The following is an 11,840-nucleotide window of genomic DNA, read 5'->3' on the forward strand; positions in this document are numbered from 1 at the left end:
GCACTGGTGCGGCCGCACCTCGAATACTGTGTTCAGTTTTGGGCCCCTCACTACAAGAAGGACGTTAAGGTGTTAGAGCGTGTCCAGAGAAGGGCAACGAGGCTGGTGAGGGGTCTGGAGAACAAGTCTTAAGAGGAGCGGCTGAGGGAACTGGGGTTGTTTAGCCTGGAGAAAAGGAGGCTGAGGGGAGACCTTACCACGCTCTACAGCTACCTGAAAGGAGGTTGTAGTGAGGTGGGTGTCAGTCCCTTCTCCCAAACAAGCGATAGGACAAGAGAAAATGGCCTCAAGTTGTGCCAAGGGAGGTTTAGATTGGATATCAGGAAAAATTTCTTCACTGAAAGGGTCGTCAAGCATTGGAACAGGCTGCCCAGGGAAGTGTTTGAGTCACCACCCCTGGAGGTATTTAGAAGACATATAGATGTGGTGCATAGGGACATCGTTTAGTGGTGGACTTGGCAGTGCTAGATTAACGGTTGGACTTGATGATCTTAAAGGTCTTTTCCAACCTAAACAATTCTATAATTCTATGACATTTTGTAGTATGAATGGTTAATATTTAAAGTAGTTCAACATGTTCTGTTTGATTAAAAGCTTTCGCAGAAAGTCTTTATTTGTGGAAAAAGATGACAATCCTTTTGAGGAAGGCACAGTGGCTAATGTATCACAACCATTGTAAGAATTTAAAAATATTCATGGACATGTTTTCTTACCACAAAGCACAAGTGTAATAGTCTTCCTCTTCAGCCAAACAGAACTGCATTAGCCAATATTTTAATTCTGCAACTGCATTTACCAGTAAACCCACGTATATAAGGACACCCAGCCAGAGGTTAAATGGAACCTAAGGAAAAACACTATTGTAATATGTCTTTCTCCACATGTAAATCCGAAGATGCTATTTAACAACAAACCTGCTATTCCCAGAAATACAGCACTGATGGGAACTTCATCAGATTGCTGTAGAATGTTGCCATTTTACTCTGATTCTTGAAATAATAATCTTATTTTTCAGAGTATAACTTCTTGCTCTTTACAGCTGTCATCGTCAACATTTAAGAATGGAAAGTACTCTACAATGCACAGCCATTTAGCATGCTACCATCAAGTGAGGACATGAAGACAATTCTGGATCATTTGAGTAGTATAGCTTGTAGGGGCAATGTTTTCAGAAACATGAAACAATTTTCAGATCCTGAACTTGAGAAAATTTTATAGAGGTGATTTCTTAGCACTGCAATAATTCTGCCCCTTTCCTGATACTTCGCTAGGGAGACATCAAAAAAACAGAAGCACTTACTATCACTAGACATTGCTGAAATTCTTGGCATAAATAAGTCATTGCATTTCTGATTAAAGAGATTTTAAAGAGCAGAATCAAAATCTCAGGAACTTTAATTTACTCTCCAGAAAGCCCCTTCTGTTTTCAGCCACTAAAACATGGGCCTCCATACTTTTCAAACTTAATGTGGAGACAGCTTCAGACTTTCAACTCAGTCATTTCTGTTAAAGATATATTTACATTTGAAATCACTTGCAAAGTAGCCCTAGAGACTAACATAAACTGATTTTTTCCCTACCAATTTTTTTGTTAAACAAGATTCAAACCAGGAGCTAGAAACATCGCTGAAATACAAGCAGGAATTTAGGATGTGTGACAGGGTTATTAAGGTAAGGCCCCACTGGATCCAGTCTTCCTTATAGGAACCTACCAGTCACAAAAACATGCAGCTCTGAGAAAAGCAGGGACCTGTCTCTTCCACATATTTTCCACAATTAGGATAAGGACTGCAAGGGAAGCTGTACAACTTCCACTGGTAAAAACGGCTGCATTAACAGCTACAGTCAAAGCACTTTTGATGGATTTGACTGATGTTCCCAGCCTCGTGCTTACTCATATTCTATTCCCAACCTTCTGCACCCACATCACCTTATTCAGTCTCCTTATATCAGCTTCACTTACTGTGAGACATTTTTCCCTTACCTATTCCCCTTTACTGACCTATCCTCTTCAATTTCTCTTGCCATTTGGTTTGTCCCTTCCCCACTATACCCAACCCAATAAATCCTTCAGTGAACTACCAGTGTTTTCTGCCATATTATTCCTCATGCTGCTTTTGCAAAATATCCCTTCTCCAGCATTTCATCCCTCCCGCCTTCAGGACAGCACTAATACTGTGTGACTGTACCTAACACAAAGGGAACATGTTCTAGATTGGTATACTACGTTAATTAATATAAAAGACTAAAATCACGGTAGTCTTTAGCTTATACTACCTCACTATTGTCACTTATCCAGTTTGTATGGTAAGAGTGGTAAAAGCTGTCCCCTGGAAGTGAAGAAATCAGATTGCAGTGTCCTTCACAAAGGACAGGGAAGGAAGTTCATGCAAACTTGTACGGATTGAAATAGTTCTTTTCAAAGTATGTCAGTAAAAATAGATTTTATACAAGTCTGTAATAAGACAAAGGCTAATTAGCTGCAACCACTTTTTCTTGAGGTCAAGAGGAGTTACACCTGGGATGATTTTAGCCTAGAATAGCCACACTTATCAATGAGGAGTTTTTTTTTTTTTTTTAAAACTCAGGACATATCACATCACACCTTCATTTTTACTTGACACTAAAGTGACAGGGCTAATGAAACAAGTTATTTTGATAGGACACAACCTACTTGAAAATAACACTTATGTCTCAGCATTCTATACTCCGTATAACACCCAAGATTGCTGTAACTTAGAGAAGTCGGTCAATATTTTATCTTTTTTTTTTTTCCTCTGCATTTTTCTCTCGCTTTTCCCACCAGTTTGTGTAGCTGGCAATATTCTGTGGATCAACAGCCCCATTGTTTCCTTCTCATCACTCCTTTATGAGATCTCAAGCATATACAGCTGGTCATCAAGCAGTGTTTCTAAGGATGTTTCATTCTTTCAGAACTTCTTTCAGTTCACGTACAAAAACTGCAGGTTCTCCTCGTCCTGCAGCAGTCTCTCTGCTGAGACTCTTTCAGAAGGAGGATGATCCAGGAGGCACAAGATTGCTGACACCTACAGTAGTCCACTAGGATTGTCAGTCAGGCATTGGCAAAACCTTGTCCTGGATTCACTGAGGTTTACTGAAGCTGAGATGTTTTGAAGAAAAACATTTCAGGTTCACTATGTCACCACCTTCCTCTGTCATTTTATCTAGAAAATATCCACCTATTGCTGGAAGTAACTTACCAGCAGATGTCTTATTAGCTTAAATAGGACTTCTGCTCACAGAACTTTGAAAAACTATACACAGTACCAATCATTACTTTCAACACAGTTATGCTCAGAGGACAGGAACCCATTGAGGCAGTCTCAAGCAAGGCAATCTGTGGTCCACTCGATTTTATTCAGCTTCTTATCCCAACGCTTCACTGAAGCACTACAGTTAAGGCCCTATTAGTGTTACAGTAAGAAGGGCTCCATGCCCCAAGGGTTACCCTGCACAGGTTTGATTGCAAGAGGAACACTTAAAATTCCAAAGGACAGACAAAAAACGTCTGATTAGCAGAACACAGCATAAAAGCAACACATGCAAGGTACTACAAGACGCTAAATACTGCCATTCAGTAACTGTACATGTCTGGTTTGCTGTCTCTTTTTTAACCTCAACCCTCAAAACACAGGAAAGGTGGGACAAAGAAATAAGATCGAAGTACTTACCCTTCTTCCCTTCGTTATTTAATATAGAATATGTCTTTCAGTGTACCTTTTTAAATCAAAAAAATACGTAGAATCACATCTAGAAAATACACTTGACAGCCCTTCCATTGAGCACTTCTTTCTGCCATTTCTTGCTGATATTGCAAGTGAAGGAGAACCCGTTTCGGGTACAGTACTCGTTCAGATGCTTTGAATCATCCTGTGCAAGTCTCTCCCTTCCTTTCTCACTCCTCTGCCTATTAAGGTACCTAGTTTAGGTTTACTGGAATTAAGTGCTATGAATACATCCTGCCCGCTTCACCCCTTACTCCAATTCCTTTTAAACATAGAGCTACTCCATGCCAGCCCTTATGACTATGCTGAAATCAAATAGCTCTATCTGCCCCAGTGAGTTAAGAGGAATCTCTCTGCAAGATTCCCAGCCTGGTTACAAGTTAGAGACAGTTCCTGTGGTTTGCCAGAAAGCTTCTGAAGGACTACATTTCTGCACCGGAGGAATTAATAGCTCCAAGCTTGTAAAGATTTACATATCTTCACAAAATGTCAGTAAATCTGCAGCTGTCATATCAGAGACGATGATTAGCAATGTGCCTATTAAACAAAGGGGTAGTGAAATCTGATTTGCATATTTCTGACACACATGCGAGTTCCCACCGCTTTCACAACATAGAATCTACACGGTTCACTTTATTTTCATTAAAATTAACACATTTCACTGATGACCTTTAAAGGAATGCTTGCTTCCAGACTCTTACACGCACCGTTGATCTACTACACTTTGTCAGCAAAACAATGATCATTCCTAAGATGCCTCTGAAAAGCTACAGTCTTACACAGATCAGTCCATAAAGTTCCCACTGACGTAAGCAATGCAGAGATGCAGAATTTGCATAATCAGCTCATTTGCTGCATTCAGCAACAAGGGACATATTCTGCCAATTCACACCCTCACCAGAAGGTTGCTCTAGTTAAGAAGAAATTGTCACATTGCAATGCAACAGACATGAAGTACATTAGCTGGGTAGCAGCTAACTAAATAAGCAAATGAAGATGTATGTAAGTTATTATTACCTTTGCTCCACAGACAATGAAAATGTTCTTTGTCAAAAGACTGGTTCAGAATCAGAAGGCAAAACTTCAGGTTTCCTGTAAGACAAATGTTGATTCTTATTAGCAAGAATATTGATTCCCCCCCCAACTCCTTTTTTTATTTTGCTTTTGCCATATTAATTTTAGTCCAGCCACCTCAGAGCAACTCCACTAATTTCTTTGCTTCTTAGGTTTCTTCATTTTCAGGTAGAGAAACTACCAGAGCTTCATTAGGCACCTTTTACTTGGTAGGGTTTTGCTAAACTTTAAATTTATAAGTTACGTTTACCCACTGAAGGCCATCCTCAACGGGACCCCACATCTATGCAGCTCTCTCGTTTAATCTCCCACTTGCTGCTGCCGCCTGGATGCAGCACTTACTGATAGGAGTTTCACCCTGGCCTCTATTAACAGCGAAGGCTATAGCTGACTCCCTATGAAGCTGTCTCTAATCTAGGTCAAATATTCAACTCTCCTGGTGGACGCAGAAATCTTGCTGCCATCAGTGGCTTCTCTGTCTACATTTTTGTATCATGTAAAAGCTCTAAGTGTGGTAGATTCACTCTGGTAGATACTTTACAAATACAGAATGAAAGGCCATGCCCAAGGAGCTTAAAATCAAAGCTAGTAAAAGCAAAAGCGAACTTTAGCCTGTGTTATCTAGGTGATACTGCAGACTAAAAATCTCAGCAGATTTACCAGCAGCCTGAACTGATCCAACTTGATTGGGCTCCTAAAGCCTCCTGCCCTAGCAATATATCCATTGTGATGGTCGATAATAAACCTACAAATATAAAAGCCTTAAAATAAAAGGATTTATGATATGACACACTTTGGTTTCAGAGAATAAATACATAAATCTTATGATGGTTGCCTGCGGTAGGATTTGCATTATTTCACCTCCTAATTATCTTGCCAATCACAGGAATACAAGTTTCCCCTGGAACTTGATATCCTTAGGCAATCAGGTTAATGAAGTATTATTTGGTCACGTGAAGCCACTGTAACTGGAAAAAGAAAACCTCTATCACTAGAAAGTCTTTTGGGCTTTTGAGCAGATCCAGTATAGCAGGAGGCAGAAGGCTACAGGTGAAGCTGTGGCTTAAACCATATGATGTTACCAGGGAAAATACAGGTGGTCCAAGCCCTGAAGGTGCAGGAACATCTTGGGGTGGGAGTAAGGAGGGGACAGTCTCTAAAATAACGAATGAAATGCATGGTTAGGAGCATGAAGTGAGAGTTAGGAGATTGGGACACCGCTATTCTGCACCTCGCCTTTCGAGTGATTTAGGGTTTCTCCACTGACCCGTTCTATGCCTCAGTTCCCTAAAACAAGAAACAACAGTATTGTCCTCCTTTGTAAGTATCAAGAGAAACACTACTGAAGACCTAAATAATTTTTACTCCAGTAAAAAGGCTACATGTCTATCACAGCTATCTTCTGCATGGTGCCTTCAAATACCTTCCCTCATGTCTTCCACCTGCATCTTTGCTGACATGGTCCACACTTCTATCTAATTCATGTCTATATAGGGGAATAAATTTACTTAGGGAATAAATTTACTTAGAAAAGAATGGACAGGTCAGAGGACCAAGTAAACACAGGAAAGTGAGAAAAACCATTTTCTTTGCGCAGTCTGAACAGTTTTGCCTTGTCCTTGAACTTTAAGAGAAAGGTAGAAAACAATACATTCAAACTAAGTGCCAATTTCCAGCTGCCTCACAAAATGGGACCTCAGCAGCAGATCTCTTAATGATGGTTAAGTGAGAAAGGCTGCCAACTCCTTATATTAAATGTAATCATCTGGTGGTGCCCTCCACTGAAGACAGTCAGCAAACATCACAGGTTCTTTTACTGATACGATAACACAAATAGACACGGGTACTGAAATAGACGTGGGTACTGTAAACCTATTCCTGCTAGTGAATCACAAAAGGCATTTCTGTGTTTGTTTTAAACCGTTAAGGCCATATCACCATATGAAAATGCAGTAGATTTTTAGCTTTTTTTGCACATCAGGAGGACTCTTGTTATATATTAAGATACGTTCTTGAAGCCAAGGACTGGCTGTAGGTGTCCAGACCAAGACTCCAGAGGCTGATTTTCAGAGGTGACACTTCCAAGAGCTTCCAGTGAGGCCTGTAAGAGCTGCTGGCTCTTACTTGTTCAGTTGTTGCAAAGAAGCAAAGAATTAGATGCACCCATCACACACAATTAGAGGGTTTTTTTTGTGTGGTTTGGGTTGCATTTTTGTTTGTGGGGTTTTTTTTAAGCACAGTTATGGGTTGAAAAAGTGGAGAAATGGAAATTATTTTTTTGCCTGCTTTTAGAAAAGTGAACGTTCCTGTCATTTCAAATCACTGCAATTAATGCATGATAAAATGCTATGATTAATGCTACCAAAATGAACCTAAATGTCAATATTTTAATGGTGCTCGCTGAGTTAATATAAAGCTGCACAAAGGGCTCAGTTCTTGGTAGATGTAAAACAGTAATAAAATTGGGCTGCAATAATTTACAACCATTGCCCTAAAAACTATTAATAAATTGAGACTTCTGATGGCAAAGACCACGTCAACAGACAGAATATGCAACATCCATCACTCCGAGAAAAACTGATGAGAGCTCACTGTGCCACTGCTCCGAGCACTCTACTGGCTATTCATTTGAAAACAAATCTACTTCAAGGCCATTTATCTTTAAAAGCCCTTAACAAATTAGGAAGCATCTATCTCCTGGACTGCCTGTTCATCCATTTTTCACAAAGATAATTAGCACCCTGACCCAACCATTAACGAAACTGTACTCTGTTTGGACTAACGGGAAAGAGAATTCTGTAAGCAAGAATTTAGCAGCGAAAATAACCTGTCCCCAGATATGGACATCTCCACTGAAGAAGCTTTTGTTGGCCTTTTGTTAGAGGCAGAACAAGTTGGTCTTTTGCATAGTTTATTCCATTTTTAGTATGATTTTCTCTTTCATTTTGTACTTTCCTTGCAGCTTTTGCAGACTGAGCAAATTCAGCCATCTGCAGCACAAGCAGAAAAGAATAAATTCCTCCATACAAAACCTCCAGCTTATTCCTGATGTTATCATCAACACAGAGAATGAATGGAGCCAAGTCCCACAATGTAAGTCTTCTTGTAGAGGAATTAGCCACGCAGTAAGGTCTAATTTCTACAGGACAGGAAGACAGAAGGATAACTATAGTAAATTTTTACTTGCATTTAGGGAACCAAATTTGTTCATATCCAGTCTTACCCGCTTGTTTTCCTATTTGCTGCTTATAAACCTTGCAGTCTTACAGGCATAACTTACAGTCGTATGTATTAACAGGTGCACAACTACATCAACAGCCAGTTACATGCAAAAACATAGTTTTCAAAAAAATCTTTTAGCAGGCATAGAAAATTCCTAGTCTTTGGATAAAGCTGGATCATTTTAATCCTGCTGGAAGCACAGAGAACCATTTCCTTACTTTCCTAGGTTGCAAATCAATCAACAATCCCTACAAGTCCCACTAGGACCATCAGTGAATAACCTCATCCTTTCTGAAAACTTTTTCCCTTCTCTGCTTTCTAACTGTTATTTAACTGCACTTCTTTGACAAAGCTTTTCTCATGGTTGCTTAGAAAGGACTTTAATCAAAGGTGTTGTGAACGTCTCCGACAGCCTGTGCAATGCCTTTTTACCCCATTTTAACTCGCTCAGAAGAATTCCATTATATTTTAGAGCACACATTTTCTATTCTAAAAGACTTCTTGGCTTTTCCCTGTCATATTATACTCATCTAGCTATTCTATAAATATTAATAATATCATTATGCATTTTTTATTTATTTCCCCTTGTCACATGCCAGTCTTCAGGCTGTATGTCTGTCACAAAGCATATGCAAAAGGCATATATATTTTTAAAGACAACCTTTTCTCTGGTAGCCAATAAAATAATATATGCCCCTTCTTTGTCTCCTTTCAGTGTTAGAATAATATTGCTAGAAGTTATTCTGCACACTGTGCGGTTCCTGGCTATTGAAATTTCCGAGGGGGAAAAAAGCTTTCATTGCTTCAAACAAGAGGGCCTTTGGGAAAGATCACTGCTATTCCCAGTCTTTGTGAAATGATGTAAGTGGTAACACACAATGAGGGGATACGCTGTGCTAAGATACTGGCATGACTCAAGGTGTTAACAAAGTATGACTCCAAAGTCAGAGTTTCAACCACAGAAAGGGGCTTCCGCTAAGCAATTCATGTTTTGGTTTGTTGTTTGGTATTTGTGCTTTACTGCTTGCCTGAAGAGGAGCCGTTCCTTTCCTTTCCAGTGAGCTATCAAGCATCTTCCACAAAGAGGCAGGTTTAGTACCGAGGAAGAAGGAGGAAAGAGACAGGTAGTACGGGGGCAGAGGGATTTCACCATTAGTAAAATATTTCATTAATTTAATCTAGAAAGTTGAATGCTGGAAGATAGTTATAAATTTTCAGAAGATTTCTGTACTGGTAGAAATACATCTAGATATGCAAGATACTAACCAAGATCCCTTGAAAAGATACTGCAGAGATTTGGGTTACACATATTCCTGATCACATAGATGGGAGTCCAAATATACAATGAGCTTCTGAGAGAAAAACTCTGAATGATCCCACTGAAAACTTCCTCCTGCTCATGTTGCTGCTCTCACATCAGTCTACTTTCCAGGACAAAAAAGAAAAAAAAAAAAAAAGAAAAAAAAAAGATTTGGTTTCCAGTACCATCATTCAGGAAATTCCTGCCCCACAGATTTGTTTTTTAAATGAACAGTCACTGCCTACTTAAATGTCAGAGTATGTGGGAAGGGACAAGGCATTTTTTCACAATTCCAAAACAGTGGCACTGATAAAAGACAGCAGATCAACAGGCTGCGGCAGCTCTTCGAATCGCAGTTGAAGTTTCTTCTGCTGCAGAAGAATAAGCATTGAAATTATGATTCTAAGAATTCCACTTAAGTTATCTTTAGTGGGAGCCTATCATAATAAACCCTAAAGAAAGCAGTTCATGAAACCAGCAAACATAAAATAATGTTCATGCAGAACTACAGTGAAGATAGATAAGGCTATTGCTACAGATCACCAAAGCAAAATTACTGAAGCAACTTGGAACATTGTTGGTTTGGTTTTGGTGTGATTTTGTGTTTATTTGTTTAATTAATTAATACATTAAACTCTCCTATTTAATTGAAATAAAATCTACCAAAAAATCAGAAAATACCAATTTTTACTTTAAAAATTTTCTTAATACACTGTGTGAATTGAAAAACTTGGCTCCTGTGTAGTGCTAAGCATTACTAAGTCAAACAAAAGCTGCAATGGGAACTTCTGCTATTGGTGAAGCAGATGTCACTAACATGGGATAATTAACAAGTAAGCTTATAAAGGAATGAATTATGACATCAAGAAAAAAAAATCATGGTAATGAATTGGAGTGGACGATTTTAACAAACACTTCGGGAAAAAAGGTTTTAATGCTGATACTCCTTAAATTAGGAACATGGCTATTTAAAGAATACTACTTTATTAAAAGGAGCCCACATTCTTGCTTAAATGAAGGCTCATGTAGAAAAATGCCACTGATTACACCTGAAGTATTCTGGTTTTACATCAGTGAAAGAGAAGGGACCCTAAAATGGTATCTTTTGCTGCCTCCAATGGCAGAAAATTACTGTAGCGTTAAATACACAGAAAGGAAGAGTATTCTAACTGCTCGCTACAACCTCAAAAAGCTTCTTGTTAAAACTGTTTTCATTTTGCTATATTAGTTGTAGCACCACAATTAGCTTTTTCTTTGACATTCATCAGCATTTTTAGTGCAGTCCTAATGAGCTATTTGTTCCACCTATCACTTGAAAAAAAAAATCCAAAACACTGAATCAGTTTCCACTAAACAAATGGCAATATATTGCCTTTTTTTTTTTAACATTGTCTTTATGAAAAAGCAAATAGATGCTCAGCACATACACAGATGTTACCTAAACACAGAGAACATGGGATTTTAAAACTAAAATAAAGGAGTTTGGGGGATTAGCACCAAATCCACATAATTTTCTGCCAAGTAAGCACCTGTCCCCAGGTGTTAAGCCCAAAACCAATGCTCTGGGAAGAACTACTTGCCAGCTTATTGAAATGGACCATTTCATTCAGGGCTTGTTTTAAGAGCTACCATCCACTTCCCAAACATACTCAACTGGAACAGCCTCCCCATCAGAAATGAAGTAAGTAAATGTCTGATTATACAAAACCTAAGGAGAATAAGTCCATCAGACTAAAGAGCATCCCCCCTTTCCTGAAAGGGTTTCTTCATTGTGGTTCTTTGTTTGTTTTTTGGTTTTTAGACATTGAAACACAACCACCTTTAGTTTCCTACCTGATACGCAGATGCGGTTCCTAACAGGCAATTTATCTGGTGATATAGCAATTATTCTTGAAAGTTGACTTCTGCCTCACAAGACAAGATTCTGGTTTTATCAATGAATGTCTTTGGCAGCTCACCGACTACGAGCACTATCTATGTCTACCTTAACAAGTGGTATGGTACAATAAAATCAGGTCTATAGAGCAAAACTGTTGATGCTGAAGGTATGATATTCACACTGCACATGTTTTGGGAAGAAAGGGAGGGAGGGATGCTACTTCAGGTTAGGTCTACTCTGGTCCTGTAGACTAAATACCCATTAGCAGTAGTAGGGCATTATGCGCGCTCCTGGAGCATATTTTTAGTTTCATCCAAAAGGAAATTAGCTTACACATTCCAAAACCACCCTGCAATGTAAAGCAAAGCACAGTAAATAGGCAGGATTGGGAGACTTGCTTCAAAACCATATTCTTGATCCAAAATAAAAATGCTAATGTAAATATACCAATAGTCGCATGGCTTTTGGCTTATCAATTTTTTATTTTTTAAACAATGTCTTTATCAAACTAAGAGGACTAATGCCACAAGATCAGCTTAATTTAAGTGAGCAACAGATTTTTGTAATTTTATACCATCAAAATTTAGCTCTAACTATAGATTGTTATACTTAAGAGGCA

At 38.8% G+C, this 11,840-nt stretch overlaps 1 protein-coding gene across 1 annotated transcript in view; it reads right to left on the reverse strand.

The window, feature by feature from the left end:
- TPK1 (thiamin pyrophosphokinase 1) overlaps positions 1-4,833 on the reverse strand; it is a 261,714-nt gene extending 256,881 nt beyond the window's left edge. Inside the window, exon 1 of the mRNA XM_009321596.1 lies at positions 4,764-4,833. The gene's annotated coding sequence lies outside the window, so the exon portion shown is untranslated. The remainder of the gene's footprint in view (positions 1-4,763) is intronic.
- Positions 4,834-11,840: the final 7,007 nt, after the last annotated feature.

Source organism: Pygoscelis adeliae, unplaced genomic scaffold (assembly GCF_000699105.1).
Source record: "Pygoscelis adeliae isolate BGI_AS28 unplaced genomic scaffold, ASM69910v1 Scaffold40, whole genome shotgun sequence".
NCBI lineage: Eukaryota > Metazoa > Chordata > Aves > Sphenisciformes > Spheniscidae > Pygoscelis > Pygoscelis adeliae.